Source organism: Peromyscus eremicus, unplaced genomic scaffold (assembly GCF_949786415.1).
Source record: "Peromyscus eremicus unplaced genomic scaffold, PerEre_H2_v1 PerEre#2#unplaced_71, whole genome shotgun sequence".
NCBI lineage: Eukaryota > Metazoa > Chordata > Mammalia > Rodentia > Cricetidae > Peromyscus > Peromyscus eremicus.
Genome location: NW_026734312.1, coordinates 839,717 through 853,126, shown reverse-complemented (window position 1 = coordinate 853,126; position 13,410 = coordinate 839,717). Strand labels below are relative to the sequence as shown.

The following is a 13,410-nucleotide window of genomic DNA, read 5'->3' as shown; positions in this document are numbered from 1 at the left end:
GCCACAGGCCAGAACAAAATCAAGGCCTATTCACACTAGAAGCCAAGGTCAAGAGCCCCCAGTCTCCCACCAACACCATGTTTTCTGGGGATGGGATGCAAGGGTGGCTCACTTGCCTGTGAGACTTAGTGCTCCTGCTGCAGCAGCTCTGTCTGCAGGAGGCTCTCATCCTGGGCTGTGGCCTGTTCAAACTCAGACTGGAGATTTTCTGACCTAGAGGAGGAAGGCAGTTAGGGAACAGGCCTGGTGGGGACCTACCATATTAGCTGTTGAGCCTGAACCAGCTCTAGTCAGCTGGACAATCCAGCATGACCTTTCAGCTGAGGTCATTTCCTGCACTCCCCAAGGGAGAAGGATCAGAGTGCTCCTGGGCCTTGATTGTTTCCTCAGATTTTAAAATCTGCTAGAAGATGAGCTGAGAAATACACTGTACTGGGCAAGAAAATACAGCACATTTCTCCAGTTGTCTAGATATATTACTTTGAGAAAAAAATGTAGTAATGACTGAATAACAGTTCAGGGCAGCTATACATGGCCCTGATTAGATACAGGTAAATGTGAGCAACCTTGGAAATTGAATGTAGACCCTCTAGGTGAGCCTACAAAAGAAAAGCAGGGAAGGATCTGATTATTACTAAAGAACAGAATCCTCCCTCAGTTCAATCCTCAACTCCTAAATCTTCTTACAACAGAAAAATCTTTTCACAGGAAACAGATACACACTGCAGAGAACCTGGAATCTGCAGGAGTGTGCTGCATGCAGATCTGTGCAAAGGTAATACCTTCTCTCTAAAGGTGATGTTCTGGAAGGAAAATAAAGTGGTAGGAGCACACACTGTCCTCCATCACTAACCCTCCTCCTGCTAGGCTGAGGACAGCCATAGGGAGATTTGTGGGGAGACACAGGCGAAACTGAGAAGATTCCAGAGAACTCAGTTAGGAGTAAGGGGTATACAACCCCAGAAACACTAAAGATCAAACATAGTGTTTCCTGGAGATGTTCTTGTTGACTGGGCCAGTACAATATCCTGAGATGTTCTTTCCTTGGCTGTGGCTGGGAGCTATTCAGATGGTGGGAATCCCAAAGAGACAGAGATCCGGGGACAGGTGACCTACATGGTTCTAACCACTCCTGCCAGCTTGGGCTCCTAACTCATCTCAGAGACACTGAAGTGATGTTGCAGCTTTTCTGCCAAGTCCCCTTGCTGGGTGACCAGCTCCTTCTGCTTCAGCAGGTCCTTCGGTCTTTCATCCAGGCTCTCTTGCTCCTGTTCATTAGAAGACTGTGTTCTCAGTGGTGGCTTGCTCACCATATGCACACAAACTCATGAACACACACAAGTACATGTGTGCACACATACAAGCACACACTAATGCACTAACATGTTTAGCTTCACAGTTAATATTAACATAAGGAGCAACCACCAGGGATACTAACGAAAAGAAGGTAAACCTGTTGGGTGAGAGAAGAACACAGAGGGCATGAGAGATAGGCAGTTCAGTCACTGAAGTGTCTATCCTATAAACTAATGCATAGACAGGTGGCCCTCTGGGGTCCTCGCTCTTTAACTAACCCTGCTTAAGAAGTTCCCCAGACTGTGCAGTATAGGAATGTTCCCCAGCAAAGGAGTACTGGATGGTCGTGGACTACCCCACTGGTCTCGTTCACTGTTTCCCAGTTGCCCCCAAAGTGAGCAACTACCTTTAAAGGGGCTCCCTTTACCACAGGTTGCCTCACTTTGGGAAGCAAAGAGCTCAGGAAACTAGAAAATCTCCATAACCAGGATCCAAAAGAAAAAGTTCCTTCCTGTGAGGTGTTTGTGCCAGGGATATGTTTGAGTAACAAATGGCTGACTAAGTCAGTGCCAAATGATTTTATGTATTATTTCATGCTGAACAATATTCCATGGAAGAGCCTGACCACAGTGTCCTATTCCACTCAGTAAATGATGGGCATCACGAGGCTGCTCCCAGGAGTGCTGATAAAACCCTGATGTTCCCTAGCTTCTCTGTAGACACCTACTTCATGTTCTGGAATCCCTGTGTCACCTGGGGATTGCAGTTTAACTTTCTGAGACCTGTGTGTGGCTTTGCTCTGTGCTACACTATTTTACACTACAGGCAATGTCTGAGGGTCCTCATTTCTCCAAACCCTCCATGAGGCTGATTTTAACTCAGAGTAAACAACTTTGAAGAAAAGCAGTTACTGAGTGCTATAGACACAGCACATGGCGAGTGCTTTAGACCCTCAGGAGCCTAAGTGGGATTCACTGAGACAGCCCCATTCTCACACCACAGCATGGCTAGGGGACTTCTGCCAGACTGAGATGCAGCTGGAAGCACACTGCAAGTCAGAATCTCTCAAGGACTAACATGCAGGCTGAGCTCCAAGGCCAAGGTTAACTGAGCCAAGGTTAGACAAAGGGGGAAAGCAAGTGGTAGCAGGCAATGTGGATGAGGACAAAACAGGATATAGAGAAGACACAGCAAGTCACCTGACCATTGAGTGTGCAGTCACCATTCACCCAGAGCAGACAAGGACACAAACCCTCAGCCAGGCTATCCTATCTCTCAGACACCTTGATATGCCACAGTGGCCTCCTCCCAAACTTCATGTACCACATTCCTTTGGTTTGCTCCAAGAATTTCTGGGCAGATAAATATTTTTGCCTCTACAAATACCTGAATACCACTGAGTTTCAGTGGTTCTTGTGTCCCTCTGTTCTAGTGACCTACGTGGACATGCAGAAAGATGGGCAGCAGCATGCAATATTTGATGGATGGCAAGTGAGGGGGCACAGTACTTTTTCAACAAAGTTGGTCCCATCATCATTAAAGATGAGTAAGTGAACATACAAATATGCAGAAATACACACACACACACACACACACACACACACGCACGCACACACTCAGGGAGGTTAAACTCCACGCATAGAAACAGGCTTGCACCTATAAGTACCTGTATTCACAAACACACAAATACTTACCCCTATACATACAGGAAACATGGACACACACACACACACACATACATATACAGTCACCCACACATGGTCACATACACACACACAAAGGAACAATAGTGTGCAAGCAATAGACAGTATTCACATACAAACACACACATAGAAGTTCACACACACATACACACAGAGATGCACAGAAAAACACAACACACCACATATCACACCCCCAACACACACACACACACACACACACACACACACACACACACACACACACTTCCTGAACCTAGAATGATCAGTGAGAGGACTGCTGCCTTGCATCACCTTTTCTGATGCATGTGGAGGTAGTGGGTCCTCTATGCTGTCTACAAGGCTCTTAGACTCAGCAAGGCTCTGCTACTCCGGCCTGCACTTACTTTTCCTTGAACAAACTTTATCCATCACAAAACCCCCTGACCCCACAGGTTCCAAGTTCACCCATCACAGTCTCTTCACTAAACTCATCCTGGCTCCTCCACAGATGACCTTGATAGTCCAAGAGAAAGAAAGTGACCCATGGTCAACACCAGGAAGTTTTCAACAGATGACAGTGAATATGATATGAATTCAGCCCAATGTCAGTCGGAAGGAAGCAAGTGACATCACCTGCAGTGCTTTCAAGAATGCAGCACTCTGCACAACTATGAGAGGGAATCTGTTCTGAGACACAGCCATGCACAGGATATAGTCAGCAACACAATGTCAGCAAGGAGATGCACTGTGGGATTCTCTGTTGAGAAGTAAGAGACAAAACAGACATTTCCTGTGGTGTTAGCTCTGGGCAGTGAAAGGAAAGAAATCTGCTGTTTATTTTTAAAAGAGCTGTATTGTTTGTTTTTTGTTACTTATTAGAAAACTCATTAGTATAAAAGCAGTAAAAGTAAATAAACAAAAGAGAAAGCAAATACATACTTCCTATTTCTGAGCAATTGAAACTTCTAACATTGGATGAGAAAAAAAACAGAACAGAAGGTCTACTTTGGAGGACAGGAGATCCAAAGAGTGATGGCCAGCCAGATTAGCCCAAAGAGAAAATTTCAGGGTCAGTGAAAGACCTGGGATCAAGGAAACAATGGAGTGAGCAACAGATGATGACACAGAATTTCATTATGTAGTCTCTGAACACACCCACCAATGTACACATTTACACACGCCTGCATAGATTATACACAGACCACAAAACTCAGAAGTGAGCAGAAAAAAGTGAAGAGTACATCATGCTGTATGAACAGTTGAATTTAAAATATGCACATCAGGGTTTCTACTGAGGCCTACAACACGGTTATCCATCCCTTAGGGACTAAAAATTCCTAGTGGAGCACACAGCTTAGTCAGACTATGTTGAGGGGATTGGAGAAAATGTTTTCTTGCAGCTTCAAATCTGTCACTCCAACCCTCAGCCTGTCAAAGTCCTCCCACATGTATGGTTATTTAGGCAGCTCCGGACTGGAAACTCCAGGATGCTCCCAGAGAACTGTCCAGCACCATGCCCAGAAAAAGGACTGACAAGGTGGTACTCAGGCTTCTGTCACTATGAACCAAGAGCTTGGCAAAAGGAAGAGAACACATTGGGATGCAGAAAGAAAGGAGAAGACCACATGCCATCCAAAACATTGACAATGAAAACCACTCACTTGGCACTTTGCACTGGCACTGGGCTCTAGTCCTTGAAGGCTACTTCCTCCCTGTGATCTCACATGACCTTTGCAAAGCAAATGAGCCAGAGGCCACTGACATCATCAATGAAAGCTTTGTGCTGTTCCCTAAGTAGCTCCCTGCATAGCAGCCCTCTGATCATAATGACATGTAGGTGTGTAATTTGTGACTGACCCATCTCTCTCAATGTACTTCAGCTTCTGGCAGAGCAGGAGGGATTGCTTGCCAATTATGCAGATTCTTGCAAGAGGCTAACTCTCCAGAAAGACTTGGGAGTGATCACAAAAATTAACAATTGGATGGTATGTAGGTGGGAGTCTGGATGGATGGGTGGATGGTATATGGGTGTCTCTATGTTTATGGTTGGAAGGTGGGCACCTGCCCCTGCTGCCTCAGCTTACCTGCTGCGGCTCAGCACAGGGGTCACAGATCATCTCATGGGCCTCCTTCAAGAGCCTCTTCAGCTCCTCACAGGACTCTTGCAGTTCAATCTGCTCCTTCCACAGCAGTCCGTTCTTCAGTCTCAACACATGTACACTCTCCTTCAGCTGAGTCCAATCTCGGAGGACCTGGCTGTGGAGGTAACTGTAAAACTGTCAAAATATGGTGAGCCCCAGAGAACCTTCATTTGCCATTCCTACCCCCAAATACCACCAACTGTGAAAAGTCACAGACCCCAAGACAGCCCAAGAATGGAGCTCTCAGTAGCCAAGCCAGCATCACTTAGAGGCAGGCCAAATCCAGAGAATAACCAAATTCCAGAGAGATTCAAACTACTTCGGAAAACCCTGATGCCAAAAGGGATCCTGTGCCTCTGAGAACAAGGTGCAGCCCACAACTGTGCTTAACTGTCAGGAGCCAAGTAGCCTAACTGATTTCCATGGGAAAAAGCTGTGTACCCAATCTTCCGTTAACAGTTTCAATAGCAACCATTTTTCAACAAGACCGCAGTATGTACCTTTTGATCTACTCCCTGAAACATAATGGTTTGCTGTATGGTCCATTGATCAGGCCTTGGAACAAAGAGACCTTTTCCTGAACCCTACCTTACCCTAACTTCCTCCTAGTAACTTTCCATACCCCTATCTACTTCTCCTAGCTCCTAGCATATATAAGCCTGATTCCCCTTGCAATAAACGAGACCTTGACGCAACTCAGACTGACTTTGTCTTCCTTTATGCGCCTGGTCTCCTTTCTCTCTCACCCCCATTGATCTTTCAGGAGGTGCCTCCTTGGGTCTCATCAAATAACGTGGCCCGCGGGACGGGTCAAGTGTCGCCCAAACGTGGGGCTCGAGGCACGGTGACCTACCGGATGATGAATAACAAAAGGGGCCCCGGAGAGAATTAGGGTAGAGACGCCCGGACCGCATCACTCGTGCAACACGGGAGAGTCTTGAGGTAAGTGTCGTCCAATCGATCAATGGGAAAAAATTTATCTAAAGAGGCTATTTTTTTAATAGAGATGAAAGGTAATCTTAGGGAGAGAGGACTAAGAGTTAAAAAAAAAAGGATTTAGTAAAGTTCTTTCAATATGTGGAGGAGAAGTGTCCCTGGTTAGTGATTGATGGACCAGGAATTCACCCTTTGACTTGGAACAAGGTTGGAAAAGATATTAACAAATTAATCAGAGATGGGGAAAATGTCCCCGATGCCTTTTTTAGTTTTTATGGTGTGATTAGAGATGTTCTAAAGGAAGCAGAGGGAGATGGGCATGTTTCACATTTACTAGCCCTTGCAGAGGATTTTCTCTCAAACTCCCCCTGCCTGACACCCAAGTGTCCAGAGGTTTATTGACATCTACCCGTAAGAGCGCTCTCTGTCTTGTCTGTGTCTCTCTGTCTTGTTACTTTTGTTTTGTACTTTGCAGGCTTGATTTGTACTTTGCAGGCTCTCACTGGGGCAGACGTGTCCAGACAGTGAACCTGGCAGCGAAGGGAGATGTCCCAGAGCCCTAAAGCCACCTCAGAGGTGACGATTTGGTTTAGGAGCATCTTTGGGTATCTTCCCCCATGGTGGGAGGAAGTGCCACTTTGTATTTTGTCCTGGGAATTTGTCAGAGCCATTTTGTGGTTTTTTTTTTGGTATGTTTTGTTGTGATCATTGTTACTTTACTCTCTTCTTCTCTTCCAAGAAAAAAGGTGCATGTCTGACTGACAGGGATGTGGAAGCCCCTGATGTCTGTATGATCAAGGACAGAGATCCTCGAGTCTGGATTGTTTTTGGTGTGATTGAGCCTGGAGGGTTATCCGCTCCCCCCCCCAGAGCACATCAGGCTGTCACTGTTCTTGGAGCTTTGTTGGTTGTTTTGTTGGGACAAAGTTTTTCCGTGTGCCCTTGGTCTTGTGTGTAATGTATTAATTGTTCTCATTGTTGACTTGACTGTGACGGATGCTATGGGACAGTTCCCTTCTTCTCCACTAGACCTTTGCCTAGCCCACTGAAAGGATGTGCGAGCCACAATAGAGGGAACTGGGTCCCCCACTCCCACTCCCCGACTGAACTGAGATAAACAGGTAGCTCCTGCCAGGTGGGGCTTGCATACTGCAAGAGGGGCTCACTAGCTGTGAATGAGGCCGTCTTCTCAGTGCTGATGTTCCGGTTCTTGGATTGTCTGTGTAAATGTTATTTGTTTCTGTCTACTAACCTCCCTTATTTTCCTAAAGGAAGAGGAGGAAAGAGAGGCATAACAAAGGCCACCTCTGTCCCTCCCTAGCTCTCTTACTATCAGGACTGCAGCCAGCTGACTGCTCTCATGAAGGTGGGGGTGCGTGCTTTCCATACAGGCGGGCAAAGACAGGAGCTCTGGACAGGACAATGGGGACTGCCTGCAATTGACAAAAACTGTGTGAACACTGAACAGAGAATCTGACTTTAGTCAGAGGAGTTAACAGAAACTTTTTTTTAGGAACACTGGCAGCCAAGGACACGCTCTATGCCCACTGCTCCCCCTCCCTCCCTTTACTGTGATAACTTTAAGGTCTCTTCTGCCGGCCAGCAGCTTCTTTTGTTAACCCTTCTCTGTCCTGGTATTGCTTAAAAAGAAATGGTAAATTACCAGTTCAAGATACTGGGAAAATTATGCTTTTGTTTCCACAGGAAAAATAAAAATTTACATGGGTTTTGGTCATTTGAGTTCAATGGGTTACAAATACTTGCCATCACTTAAGAAAATTGGTTTCAAATTATTGTTGGTTAAGATAAAAAAAAATGTTTAAAAAATATATAAAATACAAGTTATTAGAATACGTAAAAACAAGGTATAAAGGTCTGAGGATAAAAAGGCTTATATAATGATTTTAAAAAAATGACTTAAGATATATAAAAAAAATGAAATATGTTTCAGATTTCTTTGTCTTGCTATTCTGCTGTTACATTGAGACTCCACAGGGTCATAGCTGTAAAAATGTCTGTCTACTCTACAGGTATGAATGAAAAATGTGGCCACATGTATGTTTGGTTTTGAATGTCTGAGTTTGCATGTCCTTTGTGTTAAGAAATACAAGTTAATACTGGTCATCTGGCTATTCAGATACTAGTTTAAAACATAAACTGTTCTATTTAAATAAAAAAACTGAGAGGTATATTTGACTAATATATTTATAGGAAAACAAATTGGCCTGATTATTGTTACCAAATTTAGAGATATTTTTAAGATTGGGCCTAGATTTGTTTGGCTCAGATACATTTAATAGATAATGGTCCTCAAACCTGTCAAAGATCTGGTAAATATGGCATTTACATTATTTGATAAAAAGCTTACTATAGCAAACAGAGACTCCAAGCTCCCCAGCTCCTAGCAATGACTCCCAAGGAATGGCCAGTTCCCCTATGCTATGTCAAAAGTATGTAGCTCAGTCTATCGATCCAGTGAGGGTCTAATACCCCGAAGTTTATATTATACATTATATGGATGATTTGTTAATAGCAGGGAAATCTGTAGAAAAAAACACAAAATGTAGCTCAAAAGATAATTATCACACTTCAGGACCGAGGATTTCATATAGCTCCAGAGAAGATACAAACCCAATACCCCTTCCTGTTTTTAGGGTTCGAGTTACACCCGGACCTCCTCTATACACAAAAAATCCAGATTAGAAAAGATACACTTCGTTGTCTCAATGATTTTCAAAAGCTTTTAGGGGATATCAATTGGCTGCGACCCTATTTAAAAATAACCTAGGGAGAGTTACGCCCCCTTGAGGATATCCTCAAAGGAGACTCCGACCCTCAATCCCCTAGATACCTTACTGTGGAGGCAGAGAGGGTGTTACAAAAGGTTGAAACGACCATCACTCAACAACACACGGGATATTTTGACCCAACTCTCCCATTGTATTTGATCATTTTTTCTACAGATTTTGCCCCTACAGGCCTGCTTTGGCAAGAGTCCGTACCTTTACTGTGGGTACATCTTCCTGTTACTAAAAGAAAAATCCTTCCTACTTATCCTTCCCTGGTTTTCCAATCAATAATGTTAGGAATAAAAGCCTCCACTTGATACTTTGGGCATGACCCTGATATTATTGTTATGCCATATGATAAAGAGCAACTTGAATGGTTATGCACCCTTAGTCCTGACTGGGCCATCCTTGTCTGCACCTATGAAGGGAAACTTGACACACAGATGCCCAGTAACAAACTCCTACAATTCTTCTCCCTTACTTCTTTTGTTTTTTTTAAAAATACCCGAATGGAGCCCATCCCGGACTCCCCTGTGTTTTTCATAGATGGGTCAAGCAATGGTAAAGCTGCTTATGTCCTCAATGGCCAAAAGAATGTTATGACAACCCTTTTTAAGTCAGCTCAGCTGGTGGAGCTGTATGCTGCCCTTGCTGTCTTTAAAAATTTTGAAGGTGGTTCCTTTAATTTGTATTCAGACAGTAGATATGTGGTAGGGGCTTTACAAGCTTTAGAAATGGTCCCAATAATCCAACCCATTACTCCCACCTTCCAAATGTTTTCTGAATTACAAAAATTAATCCGACAAAGGTCGCTACCCTTTTATGTTGGCCATATTCGTGCCCACACAGGCCTACCTGGACCCCTAGCTCAGGGAAATGAACTTGCTGATTCTGCTATACGTTCTATCTTGATTTCTCACTTGGAACATGATCAGGTAGCAGCTGCTCGTGAGGCGCACCACCTTCATCACCTCAATGCTCAAACTTTGAGACTAAGGTTCTCAATTACTAGAGAACAGGCTAGGGAAATTATAAAAAGCTGTAAAAATTGCCTGATGCTCTTACCTGAACCTCATTATGGAGTAAGCCCCAGAGGGCTTATACCTGGACAACTATGGCAGATGGATGTCACCCATGTTCCTTCTTTTGGCAAATTAAAGTTTATACATGTTACTGTAGATACCTTCAGTGGATTTATTTGTGCCTCCGCTCATAATGGAGAAGCCACCAAAGATGTTATCAATCATATGTTACATGTCTTCACAGTGCTAGGTCAGCCGAAATGTATAAAAAATGATAATGGTCCAGGATATACTAGTAGCAAATTTAGACAATTTTGTTTACAATTAAGAATTAAACACATCACTGGAATATCCTATAACCCTCAAGGCCAAGGTATCATGGAGAGAGCTCACCAAACTTTAAAAAATACTCTTAATAAACTTAGCTCACAAGAGACACTATTTCCCCTTAAGGGAAACCACAAAGCTCTGCTTTCTCACGCCCTATTTGTATTAAATTTTCTGACATTGGACGCTTTTGGAAAATCTGCGGTTGAGCGACACTGGCACCCAGAAACCAAACAAGGATATGCTCAGGCCCTTTGGAAAGATCCAATAACTGGAATATGGGGTGGTCCTGATCCAGTTATAATCTGGGGAAAGGGATCTGCATGTATTTATGACTCCAAGGAAAATGGGGCTTGTTGGCTACCAGAAAGACTGATTAAGCCTTACTCTACACAGATTGCCTCCCTAGACTAAGGAAAAAATAACTGTTATGTCCAGGACACAACCCTGAGACGAAAATTCTCTCTTTTTCTTTCAGAAATGCCTCCAGCTTGGAAAATAAAGGAAGCCACAGACATCTCAATGGCAGGACCTGTTCGTCACGAGCCTTGGAAGACCAACCCCTGCTTCATCATTTGCTTACTACTCTTTCCCCTTCCCCTCTCCTGCATCTCCAACGAAAGCCCCCATGCTATTAAAAAGCTTACCTGGCAAATTTTCACAGTAACGGAGGAGGAGGTCTGGAAGGTTACTGCAAACCATGCTCCCTATTCCTGGTGACCATCACTCACTCCTGACTTCTGTCATCTGGCTGCAGGATTGGATTCTTGGGATATACCTATTATTGGCCAACACCAGTTAAATGGTACAGGGGTTCAAACGATTCCAAACTGCAATCAATTTCCTCACAGTCCTAAAACCACTTGGACAAGCCCTTGTGGGACATTCCATGATAATGACCCTGCTATGATGACTGCCCCAGGCTGTGTTAGTCCTACAGCTCGTTGTAGGTTAGCACAATCTGACTTTTATGTCTGCCCTAAGGATGGTAGAAGCCGAGCCACAGCTGCTAGATGTGGGGGATTCGAGACCTTCTTTTGTGCTCAATGGGGTTGTGAAACTACAGGGGCAGCTTACTGGGAACCAACTTCATCTTGGGACCTTATTTCAGTTACAAGGGGATACAGTAAGCCTAGCACAAATAGACATTTTTGCTTTAGCTCCTATACTGGGACAGCCTATAATCCCGGGCTATCATTAACTTTAAACATAACCTTCACCCCTCAGGGTAGGGCGAATCGAGAATGGCCCTCAGGAAAAACATGGGGACTCTGCTGGTATCTTGATGGCACAGATAAAGGAGTCATTTTCAAGATCTTGCTAACAATAGAAAACCTGTACCCAAAGTCGGTAGGACCCAATGTAGTTCTCTCTGACCAAAAAGTTCCCTCCAATCATGAAAAGGTGCCATCACCTCCTTCCCCCTCACCTCATCCTCGTACCTTTCTCTACCATACAAGCACCGTGACTACCATCGTAGACTCCAGCAATGGCACTCCCCTTACTCCTTTTGGAGGAACAGGAGACAGATTGTTTAATTTGGTCCAGGGAGCTTATCTGTTCCTAAATGCCACAAATCCAAACAGAACCTTGGGTTGCTGACTCTGCCTTATCTCCAGTCCCCCTTATTATGAAGGAATCGCCTTTCAGACTACTGCCAATAACCTCACTTCCCTGAGCAATAGGTGTCAGACTAAGCCACATAAACTAACACTCCCTGAAGTCTCCGGACAAGGTTCTTGTTTGGGCAAGATTCCATCGACCCATTGTCACCTCTGTAAACAAACTCTGACACCCTATAAAGGGAGCTATTATCTTGAAGCACCCAACGGGTCCTACTGGGCCTGTAACACGGGATTGACCCCTTGCATATCTGCTCAGATATTTAATGATTCCCATGAATTTTGTGTGATGGTCCAGTTATGGCCTCGTGTCACTTATCATCAAGAAAGCTCAGTGATGGAATTCTTTGAGCAGAGAGGCAGATACACTCGAGAACCTGTGTCTATGACTATTGCCCTATTGTTAGGTATTGGAGGCATCGCTGCAGGAGTTGGTACAGGAACTACTGCCCTTGTGCAGAGCAACCACCTTATGCAGTTACAAATGGCTATGACTACTGACCTAGAGGCCATAGAAAGATCCATTTCTGCCCTGGAGAAGTCTTTAACCTTGCTCTCTGAGGTTGTGTTACAAAATAGAAGAGGTCTGGATTTACTATTTTTAAAGAAGGGGGGATTATGTGCAGCCTTGAAGGAAGAATGCTGCTTTTATGCCAATCACACTGGGGTAGTTAGAGAATCAATGGATAAACTAAGAGAAAGATTGGCATAAAGAAAACATGATTTTGAAAATCAAAACAATTGGTTTGAGGGTTGGCTAAAGGGGTCCCCTTGGCTTTCTACTCTGATCCCCACACTCCTGGCCCCCTTGATCATTTTCCTTCTCCTCCTCACCTTTGGTCCTTGGGCTTTTCAACGACTAACACAATTCATCAAAAATCAGATTGATTCGGCCCTATCAAAAACTGTTTCAGTACATAACCATCGGACAGAAACTCGAGAGGAAACTATTGAAACAGGTGAAAGGCTCAGGTTCAGTGGCCTACGAACCTAAAAACCCCTATAACTAAAAGCTAGAGGGTACTCAATGACGGGAATAGTATGGGACCTGTGCTGGGAGCACAACGTACAGAGGTCGCCAGAGACCGGCTCAACATGGCACGTTGCCAGACAGGACTGCACCCCATATAGCCTAAGACAGGGGCCCTCTCGATTTATGACCAAAGCCTGCTTTGGCCTTTTTATAGAAAGCAGGGGGAATTGTCAGGAGCCAAGTAGCCTAACTGATTCCCATGGGAAAAAGCTGTGTACCCAATCTTCCGTTAACAGTTTCAATAGCAACCATTTTTCAACAAGACCACAGTATGTACCTTTTGATCTACTCCCTGAAACATAATGGTTTGCTGCATGGTCCGTTGATCAGGCCTTGGAACAAAGAGACCTTTTCCTGAACCCTACCTTACCCTAACTTCCTCCTAGTAACTTTCCATACCCCTATCTACTTCTCCTAGCTCCTAGCATATATAAGCCTGATTCCCCTTGCAATAAACGAGACTTTGACGCAACTCAGACTGACTTTGTCTTCCTTTACGCGCCTGGTCTCCTTTCTCTCTCACCCCCATTGATCTTCCAGGAGGTGCCTCCTCGGGTGTCAT

General features: G+C 44.4%; 1 long non-coding RNA gene across 1 annotated transcript in view; it reads right to left on the bottom strand.

Annotated features, from left to right (window-relative positions):
• Positions 1 to 13,410, bottom strand: part of LOC131901316 (uncharacterized) — a 99,177-nt gene that overhangs the window by 855 nt on the left and 84,912 nt on the right. Inside the window, exon 3 of the long non-coding RNA XR_009376496.1 lies at positions 113 to 213. This is a non-coding gene — a long non-coding RNA (uncharacterized LOC131901316). The remainder of the gene's footprint in view (positions 1 to 112; positions 214 to 13,410) is intronic.